The following is a 464-nucleotide window of genomic DNA, read 5'->3' as shown; positions in this document are numbered from 1 at the left end:
GCTTCACCCCAACTTCTTCCTCGTCGGCTTTTCCCACGTTTTCGTGCCCCCTCAGATTTCTGAACCAAGTGGATTTTAAATGCAGCTTCCAAAAGACAAAAAATAGCAGAATAATATTTTTTATATTTGATATCACACCGGTGTGATTAGATCGTTTAGTGCTGCACAGCATCAGCTGCTATTCAAATTCAAATCTGCTTTCGCGCTTTGGCTGGCACTGAGCCAGAGACAGACGAGTTTGTACAGCGCTGCATTATAACCAATCACACAAGAGTCTGTTGAGCTTATGAATGCAATGGCCAATCAGAGACGTTCAGATGAGTCATCGCTGAAACGTGGTGTTTTGGTCACCTGCTCGCTGACTGTGCAGATGTTATTTCACAGTGTAAACAGCTTCTGTGATTTAAATGGGAGTTTTTGAGAGTGCCTGAACTCTGGCTAGACTGAAGTGAAAATGTTCTTTG

The sequence above is a fragment of the Sinocyclocheilus rhinocerous genome, unplaced genomic scaffold (genome assembly GCF_001515625.1).
Source record: "Sinocyclocheilus rhinocerous isolate Xijiao unplaced genomic scaffold, SAMN03320098_v1.1 scaffold1950, whole genome shotgun sequence".
Classification (NCBI taxonomy): domain Eukaryota; kingdom Metazoa; phylum Chordata; class Actinopteri; order Cypriniformes; family Cyprinidae; genus Sinocyclocheilus; species Sinocyclocheilus rhinocerous.
The sequence above is the reverse complement of the archived record's forward strand: the minus strand, read 5'-3'. Positions refer to the sequence as shown.